This window comes from Cryptomeria japonica, chromosome 10, assembly GCF_030272615.1.
Source record: "Cryptomeria japonica chromosome 10, Sugi_1.0, whole genome shotgun sequence".
Classification (NCBI taxonomy): domain Eukaryota; kingdom Viridiplantae; phylum Streptophyta; class Pinopsida; order Cupressales; family Cupressaceae; genus Cryptomeria; species Cryptomeria japonica.
Genome location: NC_081414.1, coordinates 817790359 through 817808345, shown reverse-complemented (window position 1 = coordinate 817808345; position 17987 = coordinate 817790359). Strand labels below are relative to the sequence as shown.

General features: G+C 35.2%; 1 pseudogene; it reads left to right on the top strand.

The window, feature by feature from the left end:
• The first annotated feature begins 15932 nt into the window (after positions 1-15932).
• LOC131036559 (longifolene synthase-like) overlaps positions 15933-17987 on the top strand; it is a 48427-nt pseudogene continuing 46372 nt past the window's right edge.

Here is a 17987-nt window from a genome sequence, read left to right as displayed (position 1 = left end):
AACTCCTGAATCAATTTCCTACTCACAAGAATTTAATTAAGTCTCAAATATAGGGAAATGAAAGGCTTCAAATAGAAAACTTGTACATGCAACTAAATCCATTGACTAATCAGAAGAACAAAATTAAGAAACAGTTTGATCATCTGAGAGATGTTGTAGACTTGCAACTCACCAGCTACTTAGTTTTTGCGGGTAAGAATTTTTTTTGTTTTGGTTATGGTTGTGGTGTTTATAGGGAGACATTTACAAATTTATATCTATTTTCACTATTTAATGGTTTATGGGTTTGTAATGGTAATTTAATGTTCTTTCATATTTTTGTATATATTCTTTATAATAGCCTATTATATTGATTTGTTCTATTATGGATAATGGTGTGGGTCAGATGGCTTTGCCGTCGGTGCATGAAAGCTTTGAACGAGTTCTACTTTTAAAAATTACATGAAACATTTTTAATTTATTTGATTAAGTGTTATTTCCAAAAAATGATTATCAATGATGTTTCCTTTCTCCAAGAATTGTCTAGGATCTTTCTGTCAGATAATATGTAACATCGAATGACTAAATCTTTTCATTACAAATGCTTATTTTATTTAATTATTATCTAAGCGTGAATTAAAATTTATATCTATATGGAAGAAGAACATACAAGCTGAAGAGTCATGTGCAAGAAAATTTCCTAAAAGAAAGCAAGCAGCCATTATCTTGAATGACATGGAAACAAGCTCATCAGCTGCCTAGAAGAGAGCAATTGGAGAATGGCAGAGGAAAGTGTTTAAGGGTGATAAATAGATAGAGAGTATGCAATACAAACAAACAATGTTTGGAGTGTTTGATGTGACATCTCTAATTTATGTTTGGAGGGACTAACTAGTTTTGGAGTTCCTGCGAAACCTATTGGGCCATGCTTGGAGGAAATAAATGTGTTCATGCATGGAGCACCTTTTTCCTATTATGAGAATGATGCTTTTGCACCGAGGGATATTTAGAAGTCAATATCCAAAAATTTCTATAGTGTGGAACCAGAGTTGGCGGACTCGAAGTAATTTTCAGCTTTCAAAAGACCAAGAGGTTATGTACACAATATCCCAATAAAAGGGAGATTTCAAGCATTACCTCTCCCCCGAATGACTATTCAGGAAGCACTTCCTCAGAAAAGGGACTATTGGCCTCCATGGGATCAAAGAAAAAAATTGAAGCATAGACTCTAGATGATGTGGTGGCGTCCTTCGTGAATAACTCTGCACTATAATTGAAAATTCATGAGGGAAACTACAAGATAGTGAAGAGAAATACAATCTTGAAAAGTGGGAAGAATGGATCTTAGTTTGGGTGGGGCCAAGACAGGTAGCTCCTCTAGAGGTTGACGAGATAGAAATCATATTAGGATTTGAAAAAGATCACACTCGTGGAACTTCATGTGCGAGTGATCGATTGCGATGTTTGGGTAATGCATTCCAAATAGATACAGTTGCATTCCAAATGGGTAATGTCTTGATTAAAGACTTTTATCTTGATGGCATGCAATTGTATCTAGTTGGAATGCATTACCCAAACACTGCAATTGATCACTCACACACGAAGTTCCACGAGTGTGATCTTTTTCAAATCCTATTATGATTTCTATCTCGTCAACCTCTAGAGGAGCCACCTAACTTGGCCCCACCCAAACCAAGATCCATTCTTGCCACTTTTCAAGATTTTATTTCTCTTCACAATCTTGCAGTTTCCCTCGTGAATTTTCAATTATAGTGCAGAGTTCTTCACGAAGGACACCACCACATCGTCTAGAGTCTATGCTTCAATTTTTTTCTTTGATCCCATGGAGGCCAATAGTTCTTTGTTTGAGGAAGTGCTTCCTGAATAGTCATGGGAGGGAGAGGTAATGCTTGAAATCGCCCTTCTATTGGGAGATTTTGTACATAACCTCTTGGTCTTTTGAAAGCCGACAATTACTTCGAGTCTGCCAACTCTGGTTCCACACTATAGAAATTTTTGGATATTGACTTCCAAATATCCTTCGGTGCAAAAGCATCATTCTCATAATAGAAAAAAGGTTCTCCTTGCATGAACACATTGATTTCCTCCAAAGTGTGGCCCAATAGGTTTCGCAAGAACTCCAAAACAAGTTAGTCCCTCCGGACATAAATTAGAGATGTCACATCAAAAACTCTAGACATTGTTTGTTTGTATTGCATACTCTCTATCTATTTATCACCCTTTAACACTTTCCTCTGCTTTTCTCCAATTTCTCTCTTCTAAGTAGCTGATGAGCTTGTTTCCATGTCATTCAAGATAATGCCTATTTGCTTTCTTTTAGGAAATTTGCTTGCACATGACTCTAAAGCTTGTATGTTCTGCTTCTGTATAGATATAAATTTCAATTCATGCTCAAATAATAATTAAATAAAATAAGCATTTGTAAAGAAAATACTTAGTCATTCGATGTTACATATTATCTGACGAAAAGATCCTAGACAATTCTTGGAGAAAGGAAACATCATTGATAATCATTTTTTGCAAATAACACTGAATCAAATAAATAATAAATGTTTAATGCAATTTTTAAAAATAGAACTCGTTCAATGCTTTCATTCACCGGTGGCAAAGCCGTTTGACCCACATCATCTCTCATTGTCGGAATTTCGATGACAACTAATGAAACGTTCGACAAGGATGCTGTATATCCGACGTCACTTACATGTCAGACGATCGTCAAGGAGCAATCATAACATCCGTCAGAATTCCATTGATATTTGTGGTGAGGGGTGCAAATATAGCCGTCGTCAGATGAGTTCATTACATCCTCGGATGATCGATGCAAATGGCATTGTGAGGAAGCTCGACAATGAGTTTTCAAAGGTAAAGTTGGTCGGAAGTCCGATGTTTGGTTGTTGTAAATCCAACAATTAGTAGTCAAAAATTAGGCCCAAATGTACTAGTGTGGAGTGTGTAGGTTGATAGGGCTATGGGCCCCAAAAACACTTGCTAAAATTAAATATGTAGAGTACGGTGTCCTAGGGGTGGGGGTGAATAACAACCCCCCTGAAATGCAAATTTTTGATTTTTTTTTTTAAATAAACTTTTACAATTTTAAAAACTGCGAAAATAAATAATGAAATTTTAAAAACTTTTAATTTTTTTTTTTCGATAATTCCGTACTGTATAGCCAAATTGGCTAAATTTTTCCTCCAAGCCCCAAAATTGACTTTCACCCAATATAGGCGAATTTATAGTCAAAATTTATGGAAATGGTCACTCGGACGTGATGGCAAGGTCGGATCTGGTCTAGGATGCCTCCAAAAGATGCTACTCCTCATATCTTCCTCTTGACATCATAATAATGCCTCTCAAAGACGAATCAATGATGCCCTAATGTCTCTGATACCAGGGGAGATTTTTCCAAGATCAAGAGCTCAATGAAAAGTACAAAATATAGGACAAGAATAAACTATATTCTCATCAATAGATAAAAATGGTTGTTCAATAGTTGTTACATACAATGAATATGAGCCTGCTTATATAGGCAAGGCTATATGGATATTTGAGCACACAAACATGACATGTGGCTCAATAAGAAACAAGGGTAGGTAGGAAATAGGTGTGGTAGGTAGGAGAAACAATATAATATTCCACGTGAGGTGGATCACCCACCAAAGGTGGAATTATCACTACATAATAAGTGGATATGATAGAGTAGTAACAAGATCACACCATAAAAGGTGGAAATTATCCTACACACACTATCCCAATGTGGCACAAACACCCAAGTGTCTCATACCCAAACTACTATGAAATGCATTATCCTAAGTAAAGTTAAGTAAGGTTTAATAATATCCAACATGAATAAATAATTACACCAACATTAGCTAATGAGGTATGTTTAATCTCTCAAGTTGAACCAGTATTAGTAACTGAAGCATGTAAAGATGAATGTTGGATGAAAGCTATGAAAGAAGAATTAGATCACATAGAAAAGAATAACACATGGACTTTAGTTCCCCGGCCTAAAAATAAGAATGTTATTGGAACTAAATGGGTTTTTAGGAATAAATTGAATGAAGTTAGACAAGTTGTGAGAAATAAAGATAGACTAGTTTGTAAAAGATATTCTTAGAAGGAAGGAATTGATTATGATGAAACCTTTGCACCAGTAGCTAGGATTGAAGCTGTAAGATTATTTCTTGCCTATGCTACACATAAAAACTAAAAGGTTTATTAGATGGATGTTAAGTGTGCTTTTCTGAATGGGGATCTTGATGAGGAAGTTTATATTGAGAAACCTGATGGATTTTCACTTTCAGATGATAAAAATATGGTTTGCAGGCTAAAGAAAGCTTTATATGGATTGAAACAGGCACCTAGAGCTTGGTATGCAAGATTGGATAAATATCTTTTAAAGCTTAGTTTCACTAAAAGTAATGTTGACAGTAATCTATATTATAAAGTCACTAATGATGATATAGTGATTATTGAGGTATTTGTTGATGACATCATTTTTGGAGGTGAGGATAAGTTGTGCATGGAATTTTCTAACAATATGAAGAATGAATTTGAGATGTCTATGATTGGGGAAATGAATTTTTTCTTAGGTTTGTAGATTACTTAGACTGATATGGGTATTTTAATTTGTCAAACTAAGTATGCTAGGGAGTTGTTGAAGAAATTTGGTCTTGAAAAGTCTAAATTGGTTGGTACTCCTATGGTTACACGTGAGAAATTGACAAAGAAAGATGAATCAACACCGGTAAATCCTACAAGATACAGGTCTATGATTGGAGGTCTGCTATATTTGACTCAAACTAGACTAGATATAATGAATGCAGTTTGCATTGCATCAAGATATCAAAGTGATCCTAGAGAAAATCATGAAAGTGCGGTGAAAAGGAATTTTAGGTACTTGCATCTGAATATGGTTTGTGGTATCCTAAAGATGATAACTTTACTTTATGTGCATATACAAATGCAGATTGGGTAAGTGATGTTGATGACCAAAAGAGAACTTCTGATGGAGCTTTCTTTCTTGGAAAGAAACTTATTTCATGGATCAACAAGAAATAGTCATGTACTTCCTTATCTACTACTAAAGCTAAGTATGTTGCTACTGCTACTAACTGTACACAAGTTCTATGGATGAAGCAAATGTTAAAGGACATAAAAGTGAATTTTAATTAACCGGTAGTTATTCACCATGACAACTATGCTGCTATAGACATATCAAAGAGTCTGGTATTCCACTCTAAGACAAAGCACATATCTATCAAATACAACTTTTTGAAGGAAAAGGTGGAAGCAAATGAAGTTAGATTGGTTAATGTGAACACTAAAGAGTAGATTGCAGACATCTTCACTAAACCTTTTCCTAAAGAATCATTTGAGTACCTCAGAGACAGATTAGGGGTTTTTGCCCCTCTGGTAGAAACTTGATTGATGTGGTTTGGTATTAGTCTAGTATGCATTATCATAGCTATTATTGATTTCTGATTGATGTGGTGGTGCTACTACTCAAGGGGAAGTTAGTCTTGTGATTCAGTGGTTTATGATTTTACTTTGATATTTATGTCAGACCTTTGGCATTGATGTCAAAGGGGGAGAGATATTCATATGAAAAACATAAGGAGTTATATACATTAGGGGGAGAGAACTGCAAAGCTTCACTAAAATATCATTCACAAGGAAAGTATGAATCAGAATTTCATTCTTACATTATTTTGTGGGAGATTTGTTTGGTATTTCTTGGCACTTGGATGTTTTTCGCATCTAGTGTTTCCATCAATGCCAAAGGGAGAGATTATTGGCAATATGAAGGAATTGATTATGTGTTGCATTGATGTTCTGTCATTGATGTCAACACTAGCTGCTTTGGCTGTTTACCGGTATCCGGTAGGATGGTTGGTTTCTGGTTGAATGATCATGTTAATCCGGTATACTCCGATATGCTTTGGTATATGGAATTTGCTTAGATCTCCTATTCATGCTATTCAAATATATGTTTCAACTAGTTGGTATTGTCCTAATGATCAGATGTTATCTTATATTCTTGTAAGCCTGGTTTCTTGATATGGTAAGGGTTTCATCGGCAGAGCTTTATTGAAGATTTTTGATGTTATGCATAAGTGGTGTTGGTGTGGCTTCTTGTAGGGATTTAGGATTCTGATGGTGATTGTGTTCATGCCTTGACTAAATGGAATCATTTCTTTAGCATGTGTGGACCTAAATTGGATCTAGTACTATCTAGATTATGGACCGGTTTCATGAAACGTGTTGTTGGATCTCTCCGATGTGTTTTCAGGATGATTTATTGGTTGGATGATATTTGTTTGGCCTTAGTCAGTCTAACATGTTTTATGATTTTATTTTAAAATTATGTAATGGGTTTATTGAATTAGTATTTGGGTGGCCGACCTAATTATTTAGATCTAAGGTTCGTATATATGTGTAAGATCTCATTTTAGATCATATGCAAGGAAGCAAATAATGTAATAGTCATTCATGTAGAGGATTTGGTCAATCATAGATGATTGAGTTGGGCTTATGCAAGAGGTTTAATACCTCTGATATTGAGCTTAACCAAAATTGTACTCAAGCATAGGAGATGCTATTATTGCAGTTCATTCTTCTTTCCGAATTGTAGTCTGGATTTCTTTTGTAGTCAGTGAGGCTCCTTTTGTGATGAGCAGTGTGCTCTAGGCTATTGGCCTTCTTGCATGTGCAGGCCCCTCAATTTGTACTCACATACTTACTGCACAAGTATTATCTGATTGTGGGTAGGCTTCCCACCATGGTTTTTCCCTTTACTAGGTTTTCCACGTACAAATCTTGGTGTCATGTGTTATGAATGGATGGTAACTATTCTCTAATTATTTCTTGTGCTCAATTGTTATATTTACTATTCTAGTAATTGGTTTATGCATTTCAGTATTGATTTTATATGTTCTGGTAATAAATTTTTGAATGCTTAAGGTTTCGGTAATCTACTGACAACTGATTCACGCCCCCCTCTTAGTTGTCCTCCATTTATTTGAATTGTCTAACATCTCCCATGCAACATGGGGAGCCTTCCCACCTATGTGGGATGGGGACACCTCCCATACCCCTTGTGATATTGTGAGGGCCTCTATTCCTTATGGAGGCAGTGAATCTTTATCACTAGCTAGTGTTAGCATATTAATGTGTGCTCGTTATATTTTGGGATTGGCTAGATGTATGAGATGTATATAAGTGCATTTCTATGTTCTGGGTTTTTTTAATATTTTATATGTTATTTAGGGTTTATAGTGATTTTTTTTTATTATAAAGAAGCTAAGACAAGGGGGCTGACCCAAAGACATAGAAAAAAGCACTACTAACACACACACACATAGCTGCTTGACGACAGTCAGCCAACCCCTACTTTAGTCCTCAAAAATAAAAACTGCATACTGCTAATGGATAACCCAATATTGAAAATAATCTCATCCAAAAAGCACCTTAAGTAGTAGTAAATGAGCATATTGTTTAAACTATATTAACTGTTAAAAGTAGAAAGATTATCAAGAAACCAGCCATTCTAGTGAAAAAAACTATATAAAAAAGGAAAAGTTTCAACCATTAATCGTGTTTTTCAACATGCATGTGCTTAGAGAGCATAAGCTCGGTCCATTCATCCGCTAGGAACTGGAACAGTTCCTTATTGGTGTCGCTTTCTAGCCCACCTTGTTCCACCTTTTCCTGGTGGAGCAAGTAGAAAGAGGTAGCCAAAGAGTGCATAACTTTGACGATGAATTTCCCTATTTTGTTGACATAGGACTCTAGATACTCCAGTTTTTTCTTAACACCATTTAAGTCATCAGAGATAGAATTGCAACCCATACACTGCACCACCTCTTCCTTCTCCCCACCATCTATAGCAGTCTTCCCACCTTCATAATTCCTTCCATCTCCCTTAGAGGTATGTGGTGGGGAAGTGCTAGAAACAAGGGAGGTGTTCTTAATATTCTCCTTGAAAGTCTCCGAGTCGGGGATGTTTTTGCCCAGTTTGGAGGAATTTGAGCCCTCTGTAGCCTCCATTTCCTCCTCCCCCTTTGCACTTTCCACTTTCTCATAGTCATCCTCTTCCTCATTAGCATAGTTCTTTCTCATGATGATTTGCTTCATCTGGGGCTTGTTAGCAAACCTGTGGGACTGTCGCAGGGTGATACCCTCCTCTGCATCCGACTTGACAAGAAGGATTTTAGGCTCCTTCCTAGGTTTCTTGGTGGTGGGTTTCATAGTAGAGGGGTCGCTTTAATTTTTCTCCCCAATTTTGAGGGGGAAGGGTGGGCCTTGGTTAGGGGATTGACAAGGCATCATCAACTTTTTTGAAGTCTTTTTGAGGCCTTTTTTAGAACCAGTAGAGGGACCTTGGATGGAGGGAGCAGGTTGGACTGAGATGGGCTTAGGGGGATATAGGGCCTTGTGAAAATTGTAAATTCGAAACATCAGCCCCTGGTGGAGGATGGTATAATTACCCTATTGATTCATGCAGTGGCAGACATCTTTAACAGTAGATTCTAAGGCATGTAGGAGAAAGAACAGAAAAAGATGGTGTCATGGTTGCAAAAGTGATTGAGCAATGGGAAATGGTAATAGTAAAAGATACCATACCTTCCCTCGAGGGTAAAGTATTTCATAATTATCTTGCACACCAGGTCCCATAGGTAGGGTAAGCATTCCCTATTGAAACCCCCACGCATTTTGGCCAGTTCCTCACCCTTTTTGAATAAGCGGTTCATGTTGTTCTCATCCGCAACCCTTCTTTTTTTCTTCCACTTCTTGCCCTCCATAGAGAGACCCATAGCCTGGGTGATAACTTCCTCACTGATTTTAAATGAAATTTCCCCCATGACCACTCTTCTATCATTCCACTTGTTGACAAAATGCATGGAGAGGCTTTCGTCAAACCCTCTCATGGCTTCCATGAATAGGATGATTCCCCCTTCCTTAGCATACATCCAGACGCATGGGCCATTACAAAAATAGTCATCAATAGTGTCCAGCTCCACCCAGACTAAATCACCCCCCATGATAGCTTCCTCCAGAGTGATGTTGAGATGCAGTGCAGACCTGAAGAAGGATATGCAGAGGGAAAAACCAGAGCTGGAGATAAGAGAAATCGACTGAGAAATAGCCAAAGTATTGTGTGAGTTGCAATAATTATTTTTAGTGGTGTTTCCCAAGGCATGTGTCCGCTAGCTCTGGGAAGCATGTGAAGGGACACCTCTTAATTTCTCCACCAACTTGCAAAGATCATCATTATGAAGAGATCTTAAGTTCTAGTTATGGTAATAAGTGGTGTCCTTGCTGTGATTAATGATTAAAATTTGGCACTTCAATCCTTCGGTGACACAGAATTCGGTGTCCCACCACGTCGGCATCAGATGGAGAGGGTGGGGACCACATGAGGCCAGCTTGGCATAGCCCACCTAATTTGAATATAAATTTCCCTCCAACAGCTTAGGATAGTAGCTGGCCCAATGCGACCCCTTATAAGAAAATATATGGCACACCATTGATTGGTAGAGGCAATTTGATGTTTCCTAAAAAGGTACTTCTACTTGTCAGTAAGAGAATCAAGGTGTCTCCAAGACCTCGTACCTTTTATCTCCAGACCTATCATAGCCAGAGAGTCTGCCAATGTGTTTCCCTCTCTGTAGATGTGCTGAATTTGAAATTCCTTCAGCTAGACTATCATGGACCAGATGTCCTTGACGACGATGTTGATCATCCAGCTAACCCCTGAAGCTCCTTTAGCTACCTCAATAATCAACTTAGAGTCCCTTCAATGATCAATCTTTTAGAATTGATACCAAGAGCTAGCTTAAGCCCCCAGAAGAGAGAAAGGGCCTCGGCCTCAGCCATGTTTCTCGAGCCAGAGTCAAAATTTATCACGTAGGCCAGAACTAGGTTGCCCATGTTGTCTCTGATAATTCCACCTCCTGCCACAAAACCATTGTGACTAGCACCATCAAAATTAAGTTTGAGCCATGGAGGGGGAGGTGTTGACCATCTGGTATTAATCCTCTCCATCTTTTTTGAATTCTCATATCGAAGGAAGTTATCTAGCAGATTCTAAGCTTTAATCCAGTTGCGATCCAAAACCATAGGGGCAGATTGTGGAGTTTTCCATTTGCAGATCATGGTATTCTCTCTGAGGAGCTTCTCGCCTATGTCAGCCATCATGTCAACCAAGTTATTGGTACCATGAAATATTTGATTATTCCTTTCCTTCTAGATATTCCAATAGATCTGGGGAGGTATGAGTCTCCAAAACAGATGGATCGATGGGTGAGCAGAGGGGCACTTCTAGTTGCTGATAAATTGTTGCAAGTCTTCTAAGAAGGTCCAAGCCAAATTAAATTTCTACAAAATTTTTTGCTAGACCATAGAAGCAAAGGGGCAATGGATAAAGAGGTGATTTATTCTTTCCTCTACACAATTACACATGACACACATGTTGGCTAGCAGAAATCCCCTCATTTTGAGATTATCGATAGTAAGGATCTTCCCATGAAGGGTCATCCACTAGAAGAAGTTAACTTTAGGGATGAGATGAGAGTTCCAAACTTCTCTCCAACTGTAGAAATCATTCATGAGGGTAAACAAGAGATTATAGGCTGATTTGACACTGAAAGTCCCTAAGGGGTTCACAACCCAAACAAGTTTATCAGTGTGAGTGAAATAGGGGATCCTGATCTTCTCAAGAAAGGATTGTAACTCTCCAACCAAATGGGCCCACTGGGGGTTGTTTCCCAGACCATCAATGAGCCATAACTAGTAGCGGGAGGGAGAGATGTAGTTTATCATGAGAGAGCCTAACGAGTCCTTGAGAGTGTCCTTGAGACAATTGAAATGGGAAAAGGAAAGGGGTCTATTGCCAATCCAGTTGTCCTCCCAGAATCTAATCTTCTCACCATTGCAAACTTTCCATTTTAGACCCTATTTGAGTAGCTTCCTGTTCTTTACAATGTTGCTCCATATCTTAGACCTTGAAGGGAGCTCATTAGAGGAAAGAAGAGAGTAGAAGGGGGAGTGATTGAAGTACTTGACACTTATAATCTTGCTCTAGTTAGTTTTGTCCTTCATAAGGTTCCATCCAATTTTAGTCAACAAGGCCTTATTCAGATAAAAAAAATTTCTAATCCCTAGACCTCCCATGCACTTAGGTTTTCACACCATCTCCCAATTGACTAAGCTAATGCTAGCCTTTTCCTCCAACCCTGACCACATAAAACTTCTTTGTATTTTCTCAAGTTTCTCAACCATAGCAATGGAAATCTTAAATAGAGAAAGAAAGTAGACTGGGACATCTTGAAGAGAGGCCAACAGAAGCTGGAGTTTACTTGCACTACTTGGAGTTTTTCTGATCCAGCCAATAAGTTTCTTCTACATTCTTTCTAAAATTGATTCCCAAAAATGGGAGGTGACCTCCTTAATAGTGAGGGGGAGACCCAAGTAGGAATCAAGGAGATCAGCTACACAACACCCAAGGATTTGCATAAGTTTACCCTGGAGGTTTCTATCTATGTTGAAAAAGTAAATTTTGCTCTTGCAATAGTTGATAAGTTGACCAGAAGCAATGGCGTACTCCTCCAACAAATGTTTCCATTCTTTAGCTTTTATCACAGACGATTGGCCAAAAAGGAAGGTGTCATCAACAAATTGCTGCAAAACCACAAGAGGAAGGGTGGAAGCAGCTTTCACCCCTAAGATTCTTCTCATCCTAATTAAATTGGAGAAATTCCTACTCAAGACATCACCTACCATAATGAACAAGTAAGGTGAGAGGGGGTCCCCCTGCCTTAGCCCCTTCCTAGCCTTAAAGAAACCCCAAGGAGTGTCGTTGACAATCACCAAATATTGAACACTTTCCATCACCACCGTGATAATATTGATGAATCTTTCCTGGAAACCCATTTTAGAGAGGACAACATACAGGAACTTCCAATTAACTTTATCATAAGCCTTAGAGATGTCAAGTTTGAGAACCATACCTGGGTTGCGACTTCTCTCCATGGAGTGGATGACCTCATGGGTAGTAATGATTGCATCAAGAATTTGCCTGCCCGAAACAAAACCTCTTTGTGAGGGGCTGATACACTTATTAAGAAGGGGTTTATAGTGATTGTTAGGATTGTAATGAGATCTTAGTTAATTCAGTATGTTTTTGAATGGTTGTATACAAATCCTAGATTCTGGTGATATTATTATTTTATAATTTGTATGTATTTTATTAAATAAATGATACTAATGTGTATTATATAAATTATACTGTAGGATAAAGTTTAATTGGTTTTTCACTAATGTTAGATTTTTTTGCCAATGTAAATCCATGTGTATGTATATTGTGATAATCTTTTGTTTGTTTAATATCTCATTGTGTTATATAGTTCTGGAAGCGAGTATTATACTTAGGGTTTTTTGCGCATGATCACTTAGATTATAACACATTTTTCCTGGTTACCTGTGCTCCAACATAAGCCATGTAGAATTATAAGACTACATAGGGCACATTTTTAATCGTATTCCTTATAAGAAAAGAGAATTTAAAATAATATAGTTACTTCACCATGTAGCAACTAGAGATTCGAAACATGCTTTATTAATTAATTTTTTTTGGAAAGTTACCTTGTTAGAACATACTATTAATCTTTAAAAAAAAAGAAAAAAAAAAAGGAGCGAATTTATTAGATTCTTTTAAAATATTATTTTATGAAGTTATCTTGTTTGAAAATTTGTCAATATTATTGTTTTAGAAATTTATCTTATTAGAATCCTTATGAAATAATATTCTATAAATTTACCTTGTTTGAATTTAGGAAGTTATCTTCTTGAATCTTTACTAAATAATATTTTAGAAAGTTGCTTTGTTTAAATCTTTTGTGTTCTTTTTTCTTTAGATCTTTGGAAATTAGAAAATTACTTCTTTTGAATATGTATTTATTCTACAAAAATATATGTGTTGAATTTACTCATTGGAAAGCTATTTATTTTAGTTCATGTTAAAAAGTAATTTGATATAAGAATGTGGTATTATTGGTCTTATGTTGATATATTAAATAAATAAATGTATTCTTACTGGTCACTAGTGTAAAAGGAGGAGTTTATTATTCAAAACAAGTAAAATAGTTATGAGGGTAGTGTTATTATGAAATTAAAGAATTTAATATTATCAACACTATTGGGTAAAAACACATAATTGTGTCATGTTTAAGACAAACTGATTACAACAAGTGAATTTAAGTAATTCTAACTAAAAATTAATTTTAGTCAAACATATGGCTGATAAAGATTCATTATAGCTATCTTATATATGGGCCACAACTTTTCCAATTGGAATTGTCTACTAGATATATATTTTATACCACTTTGGACTTAATTACCAATTTTAAAATTTTTTTTTTTAAATTTGATGTTTCAACAACTCCTACTCTAGTAAATAATATATATTTTTAAATGTATAAAATACCCTTTTATAGATCTATAAGTGAATTTTCCAACACACACACACACACACACACACACACATATATATGTGTATCATAGAATCACAAAGCTCATTTTTTGCTCATTCGAGCATCCACGTTACAAACTTATTACAAATACCAGCTCCTTTTGAGCAAACTTATTACAAATACTAGCTCCTTTTGAGCACCAAACTAGAAACAACAATTGGAAGACCAAGGGTCACAACTTAGAATTCTACACAAAGGTGTCCCTCATGGGAGTTGAACTTGGGTCTCCACATTGAGAACTCAATGCTTTAACCAACTAAGCTCAACCCCTTGGACTATATATATATCTTTTAATATTTTAATTATTTTTTATATTTTATTTTTATCTAAAGTAAGTCATCAACACTAAAATGTGAGGTTGATTATCTTGTAATGGAAAAATACTAAAATTTATTTAAAAATTAAAAAAAAAATGTACTAGAGAAAAGAGTCTATGTCAAGATGATATAATTATTTTCTAATTTGGATAAATAATTAAGAAAAAAAGTGATGCCGAACATAAAAAGTTATATTTCAGTAGACACAACTTTTCAAATATATATAGTTAAAAATACATTTTTGCGGTAAAGTTTCAAGATATCAATATACACAAAAAAAATGAACAAAAAAAGGTAAAATTTACTACATAAAGTGTTACACCTCATGTAACTTCAATTTTAGTATTTTATCAACAACTAAATTATAGTCTTTACTTTGAAAGAAAGTATCTTCAAATAGTTTTTTAAATTTTTAAAAAAATTAAAAACATAAAATATACAGAAAAAAAATTACATTTTATTAGCTTACATCATTTCAAAATTCAAAACATATATTTCACTTTCTATCGATTCAATTTAAAAAGTTAAATTAGCATTGATCATTTCCTTTATAAAAGTGTGACACAACTTTGTGTTTTTAACCTATTATTTAGATTAATGTTGATATAAAATTAGTGATTTAGATAATGAATTTAATATTGATGTAAAAAATTAAAAAGAGAGTTTTGTTAAAAAAGAATGAAGAGTTATTTTATTTTACCCTATAAAATAGATATCAAAAGATAATAGATTTGTTTCCATACTATAATTTGAGTTCTTATTTGGCAAAAAAAGAAAGAATATTTATTTTGAATTTTAAAATAGTTAAGAAATGATTTTGCTCCTGATTGTTTATTCCACTTATTTACATCTTGTCTAGTAATTCTAACATCGATGTTAATATAATTTCTTTTTATTAATATTTAATGATACTTCCATATCAAAGAATTTAAAGGAGTGATATTAAAGTAACTAGCAATATAATAAAAAATTCAATACTATGTCTCCCACATGGTTAATTGGTAATTTTAGGGATGGACCTTTTACTTTCAAAATTTAAGAAGTATAGAAGAACAAATGGTCTCTCTATTGTATAAAAAATAAAATAAAATAAAAGTTAGTCAATAAAAATTATAATTTATATTAGCATAATACCTCCTTTATTTTTATGTATAGAGTTATAAAAGAGAAAGAGAATACCTAAGATTGTGTCCCTATTTCACTGTAGTGGGTGGTAGCCGACAAGAGAACTATCTAGGGTATGAGGCCCTAGAAAGGGTTGTGTACCCTCCTTTATAAATTTATATGATTTTTTTTAAAGTCGAACTATGAAGACTCTGCGCATTCATGTAGGCAAGGCCATCTACAATGAGCTCCTAAGACTTTATGTCTAGCTCTTAGGTTTGTTGTATGATTGATCCACTTAAAGTAATGATATGACTTATCTTGATGATTATGTATCTAACCTTTGATACATTTTGTATTGTACATCTAGTTGTGTAAATAGGTATGTAGGTACATGTATCAGGGTGCAATGTTTACTATACAAAAAGTGAACTTGGATAGGAAATGCCAGTTTTGTTAATTGAGTATTGTTATAAGCTATTGTTCCAATTAGATTCATTGGTATCGTAAATGTTAGTTGAATGTTATAATGAGTATGATAATGATCTCCTTTGCCTTAATTAGAGTAATATATTATATAAAAAAAATTAGTTCTACATTTTAGTAATGTTCACTTGGGTAAGAAGTGAGCATTACAAAAAGCTAAAAAAAAACATAATTAGATAATGTAATTAACTTAATAAACTTCAACTAACATTTTTTTAATAAATCATACCTAAATTATTGACTGTCAAAATAAATAACATAAATAATTTTACTACTATCATTTGCCCCTTCTCAATCATTTTCGCAATAATGATTTTCTCTATCTGCCCTTTTATTTACTACATTCCATTGAAAGCTCTATTAAAGATACGATGGAACCCAAGCATGGGGATAAGCCACCCTACCTCCTTCAATAGGGCCTCATTTATAGGCTATACAAATTTTATGAGGCCCTTTGCCCCCCCCCCAGAACCTCTCGTTCTCTCAGCCCCCCATGCCTACTCCTCAACAGCTTGTTGCCCTGTGTATGGCCTTCCCTAGATTTTTCCAGTATCCTCATGAAGGCTTTGCTATAGCCAATTTCTCCATGTCTCTGCCTGCTTATGCCTTTGTTGTTTCTTTATCTACGGTCTCGCCCAGCTTGACTCTGTTCACCTTTCCCATTGTCTCCCACTCCCTATCCAAGGGCAAAGGCAAAACCCCTGTTAAATGCAAACACATTGTCTTTGATGACAATTCATCCTTTGAGGATGCTAAGAATGACAATCCTTCCCCTGACTCTAAGGTTAAAAGGAGATCCTCCAGATTGGCTTCCAAAAGCTTGTGCAAAAAGAAGACCCCTGTGATTGAAAATATTGACTCGGAGGAGGACCCCATTATGGACAAGGAGGGAGAGGACCCTAATACCACTATGGGGGCCCCTAGTGAGGATGTTGTGGATGTGGATATGACTAGGAACCCCATGGTTTTAAACACTGTTGGTGTCGCTGGCACAGGCAATTCTGAGATGCAAGCCCAAGACTCTGTTGATGTTAAGGATAGGGCCCATATGAACATGGGCACTATGGGTGTCATGGGTGAGGAAAATTCTGATACCAAATCCTCAGACTTTGGTAACTTGGACTCAGATTTAAAGATGGCGGAACAGGTGATGAACTCTCTTCCCCTAATGGGCTTGGGCAATGATATCGACTATTCCCCTACTAAAGATGTGACCAAGGTGATGGATAAGACTATGGATGACATGGCTATTGTGAACCCCTAGGGTATCCCTACTATGGAGCAAATATAAAAGTTGCGCACGGACATGTTGGACATCACACAGAGGATTGAGAACCTAGGCCCTGTGCTTGAATTGTAGGCTATCATGGATGATGTCAATCGGCTCAAGAGCAAGATGGAGGCCTGGGATTCCCAAATTGTGGGCCTTAACAAATTTCATCTGTAGGTTTTACATAGCTCGACGCTCACCCTCTCTCTGCTGAGGGAATGCACTGCAGACACAGAGGAGGATAAGAAGGAGGCTAAGGAGATGTATAAGTTCCCGTCTAATGAATGGAACAGTGCCATTGATGCCACTGAGGTGCGAAAGGCACCCCTATAGTTTGTTTTGGTGTTTTCTACTACTATTTTTTATTTTCTAAGACTTGGTCTCTTTTTGTTGTTAGTTTCTATTAATGTTGTTGTAGTGTTGTTTTTTGCATTGTGGTAAATCACTTATTATATAAAAAGTAGGAGTGACAAATCACTTATTATATAAAAATTATTAATTACAATAAATTAATTCTTATAAACTTTTATTTCTATTTTTTATAAATAATACTAAAATAAGAAATAATCTGAAATTTTATTAAAAATTAATTAATGAATTTTTATTTTTTTTTGAAATATATGTAATTTAAGATTATATCAATTTCAATTTTATTAACTTAAAAGATGATCTCAATACTTCAAAATATAGATAAAACAAAAAGAGAAAAGAAAGATAAATTGTATTGATATTTGTCATTAATTAACTATGGGACCAAGTCTATGGCACAACTTGACAATTAAAATATCGCTTTCAACTTTTAGTAAGTTATAGCAAAATTATCAGAGACAACTGATTTGTTAGACTTTTTACTTGGTTTTCCTTTCACATCTTGAATGCATAAGTAAGAGATTCAATAGAAGCAGGTCAAAGTTGATAAGAAAGATAAATTGTATTGACATTTGTCATTAATTAATCATGGGACCCATTTTATGGCACAATTAGACAATTAATATATTGCTTTCAACTTTTGATAAGTTATAGCAAAAGTATCATATACAATTGATTTGTCATATTTTTTATTTGGTTTTTATTTCAAATCTTGAATGCATAAATAAAAGATTCAATAGAAATAGATTAGAATTGATAACATATTTCATTATCAAAAAGTAACAATTCCCAATAAAAATTGACTAATTAATATTGCTATCAGTATGTGTGGTCCTTATACAATGACTAATTCCAATACGATGGAAGATAAATAGTGTTACCATCATAATTGGCTTAGTTGAATTGGAA